The sequence below is a fragment of the Myotis lucifugus genome, unplaced genomic scaffold (assembly GCF_000147115.1).
Source record: "Myotis lucifugus unplaced genomic scaffold, Myoluc2.0 scaffold_20, whole genome shotgun sequence".
Taxonomy (NCBI): Eukaryota; Metazoa; Chordata; class Mammalia; order Chiroptera; family Vespertilionidae; genus Myotis; species Myotis lucifugus.
The window spans coordinates 5,766,787-5,770,208 of record NW_005871068.1 but is presented as its reverse complement, the minus strand read 5'-3'; the positions used below and the strand labels follow the sequence as shown (position 1 = coordinate 5,770,208).

General features: G+C 45.9%; 1 pseudogene; it reads right to left on the bottom strand.

Moving 5' to 3' along the window:
* Window positions 1-1,612: 1,612 nt before the first annotated feature.
* Window positions 1,613-3,027, bottom strand: LOC102420406 (annotated as a pseudogene).
* Window positions 3,028-3,422: the final 395 nt, after the last annotated feature.

Sequence of the window (3,422 nt, the reverse complement as noted above, 5' to 3'; positions counted from 1 at the left end):
GCAGGTTTGATCCCTGGCCCCAGTTGAGCATGTAGGAAGCAACCAATCAATGTTTCTCTCTCACATCGATGTTCCTCTCTCTCTATCCTTCCCTCCTTCCCACTTTTCCATTCTCTCTAAAAATCAGTGGAAATATATCCTCAGGTGAGGATTAACAAAAATAATTTAGAATTATGTGAATGAGTAATTTTTAGCTTGAGAGAAAATTTGAATTGACTGAAAAGAGACAAATATAGATTATCATAGAACCATTCTGCTTCAAGTGAAGTAAATTGTTGTACATCAGTGGGTATTTGCATTTCTTTAATTCTGCCTCTGAAATCCATACCCTACTCAACAACATGTAAAAGCATGCAGTACCCCTCTGAAAGATGATATTCTCAGTGGGGTATGCTAAATCAATTTATTTCTGGGATGTGAAATCATTTTTAACATGTATCAGCCTGAGGCCATCAAACAGAGTTCTCAATGATCTGTTTGCTTGAAAAACAAAATGGTTGATTTTTCTTTTTTTAGTTAGTTGCCATCATTTAAAAATTGTTATATTTCAAAAGAAAAGTCTGACATTTTTAAAACTAAAACTGTGGCCTGCTGGACCCACAGCCACTGCTATTAATTGATGGACTACATAGTCTCCAGTTCACCATAGTTTTTTTTAAATTTTATTTTATTACTAGTGGCTCAGTGCATGAAATTTGTGCATGGGGGGTGTCCCTCAGCCCGGCCTGCACCCTCTCCAATCTGGGACCCCCCTTGGGGGATGTCCGACTGCCAATTTAGGCCTGATCCCTGAACCGGCAGTCAGACATCCCTCTCACAATCTGGGACCACTGGCTCCTAACCGCTCGCCTGCCTGCCTGCCTGCCTAATTGCCCCTAACCACTTCTGCCTGCCAGCCTAATTGCCCCCTAACTGCTTCCCTGCCAGCCTGATTGATGCCTATCTGCTCCCCTGCCAGCCTGATAGCCCCAACTGCCCTCCCCTGCTGGTCTGATCACCCCCAAGGCTTTTATTAGTATAGATAGGACCCTTCACAGAAAATTTCACTAACCCTGCTTTACAATAAGGATGTGGTGATTGAATCATTGGGGCCAGACACCATGATTTCCTTTCTTTGAATAGTAGAGGGAATAATTATCTTGTCTTTAAGTTGCCCTGAACATCAAATGAGATAATGACTTAGAAAAGTATAAAATCACCATATAAAGACAACTGTCTTCTTCATGTAATGAAAAGACAATAAAGTGGTAAAATGAAAAGCACTATTTGTATTCTCCCCCTGCTGTCCTTTACAACCTTTATTTAAACTTTGAAATTTATAAAAATTTCACTATTTTCATTTCTTTACATTCAATATTATTTTGTATTAGTTTCAGGTTGCATATTAATTACAGAATAATGGTTAGATAATCCTATACTTTATAAAGTGTTCCCTGATATTTCCAGTAGCCACCTGACATCATACCATCATTACAACACTATTGACTCTTTTCCCTATTTAAGTGACAATAGGTTTACAGGTTTCTTCCTATCTTTCTTTTGTGTTGCTCGCTCTTCCTTTTCTTTCTCACTTCTTCCCTCATTTTCTTTTCTTTTCTTTTCTTTATTTTTTTTAAGAGAAGTAAGCCTTTATTTCCTTGTTTCTCAAATAGAGCTGGCTGAGCTGGTTGCTTTTTGGTAATTAATCAAAGAGACCAAATCCCATATCCTTGTCCAACTCCTCCGACTCTTCCTTTGCTTCACCCTTGGCTGGGGCTGCAGCAGCAGCAGGAGCAGCAGTGGTGGCCACGGCTCCTGCTACAGGGGTAGCAGCCACAAAAGCAGATGGATCAGCCAAGAAGGCCTTGACCTTTTCAGCAAGTGAGAAGGTGTAATTAGTTTCCACAGGCAACTTGCCTGTACACATTGATGATAGAATGGGGTACTGACGCACCAGTTGGGTAACCAATCTGAAGGCATACACTGGCAACATTGCGGACACCCTCCAGGAAGCAGGAATGCAGAGATTCCTCTGTGATGTCAAGCACTTCCGGGTTGTAGATGCTGCCATTGTCAAACACCTGCTGGATGATCAGCCCAAAGGAGAAGGGGGAGATGTTCAGCATGTTCAGCAGCAGTGTGGCTTCCCTGGCTCCCACTTTTGTCTCCAGTCTTTTTTTTTTATTGCTAAAAGTATTACAAAGGGTTATTACATATGTGTCCTTTCCCCCTCCCCCCCCCCCCCCGGCCCTTGACAATCCCCTGGCCTCCTTTACCCCCCAGTGTCTTTATGCCCATTGGTTATTATCATAATTGTTTTTTTTAAATATATATTTTATTGACTTTTTACAGAGGGGAGAGGGGATAGAGTTAGAAACATCGATCAGCTGCCTTCTTGCACACCCCCTACTGGGGATGTGCCCGCAACCAAGGTACATGCCCTTGACCGGAATCGAACCCGGGACCCTTGAGTCTGCAAGCTGACGCTCTATCCGCTGAGCCAAACCGGTTAGGGCTGTCTCCAGTCTTAATCAGCTGTGCATCACTCGGGATTTCAGTGGTGCCCCTGGAGATTTTAGTGGTGATGCCTAGAGCCTGGAAGAAGGAGGTCTTCTAGGGCCCCAGACCAGTGTTCTGGGCTGGCACTGGCACAGTGACTTCACACGGGGCAATGGCACCAGCACGGGCAGCAGCTGGCACCTCATTGGCCAGCAGCAGGACCCTGATCTGAGTGAGGCCCTCCTTGGTGAACACAAAGCCCACATTCCCCCAGATATGGGAAGCAGTTTCTCCAGAGCTGGGTTGTTTTCCAGATGTCCTCCGATGGCCTTGCGCATCATGGTGTTCTTGCCCATCAGCACCACTGCGGAGGGACATGCAGATCTGCTTGGAGCCCACATTGGCTGCTCCCACAATGAGGCATTTTGGATAATCATCCAGAAGTTGGATGATCTTAAGGAAGTAGTTGGACTTCCAGGTCACCCTGTCTTCCATGGGCATCACGGCAGAGCGTCAGGGATTGCCACGCAGGGTTTAAAGACGATGTCACTCCCATGAGGATGCCTGGCGAGAGGAAGCCCTCATTTTCTTTATATAGTATCTCAATTGGCCCTCAAAGGTCAGCGAAGGCACTGGGACACACTTAACCCATTTTACAGACCAGGAAACTGAGGCCAATTCCAGTTGGCTGTGGAACTTGACTGAGCGCACAGGGAGCCCTCACAGCTGTGCTCTCTGCCCTTCCTAAGGGGCAGCCAGGGGACAAACAGAACAAATCTCCCTGCCAGGCTTCTGAGCCTCATTCTCAAGCACCTGTTCATCGCAGAAGCCCCACATTCTTTCCTCTCCCCCTCCCCCCGCCCTCATTCTTTACTGCCCCTCCTTCTCCGGAGCAGGGGCAGGGCAGGCGCAGGCTTGCTTTTGGGCCAAGGCTGGAGCAGGAG